We start from the raw sequence: 352 nt of genomic DNA on the forward strand, positions 1-352 counted from the left end.
GAGCCCCACATTCAGCCAAGTCCTTTTGGAAAAGGAGAAGGGGGGAAAAAAAGACGAAGCTTTGTTGTGGCAACGGCGGTCTTGAAGCGATTTGCAAACAAAAGCTGGAGCTCAGGGCTCAGCTCGGCCCGCGGAGGCAGGTGGTGTGGAGAACACTTTGTTTGGGAAAGTTTTTCTCATTGTGTCGAACAATTCTTCTTCGATGAGCCTTCCTGTGGGCTGAATCATCGGGGCCAGAGAGATCGCGTGGCTCCGCGCGTCGCATCCTGTGCGGGTCAGGGCATCCTGAGTGGGGCTGGGGGTGTGGGGTTGGGGGTGGGGGTTGGGGGCTGGTGGGTGCGAGGGTTGGGGC

The sequence above is a fragment of the Meleagris gallopavo genome, chromosome 30, assembly GCF_000146605.3.
Source record: "Meleagris gallopavo isolate NT-WF06-2002-E0010 breed Aviagen turkey brand Nicholas breeding stock chromosome 30, Turkey_5.1, whole genome shotgun sequence".
NCBI lineage: Eukaryota > Metazoa > Chordata > Aves > Galliformes > Phasianidae > Meleagris > Meleagris gallopavo.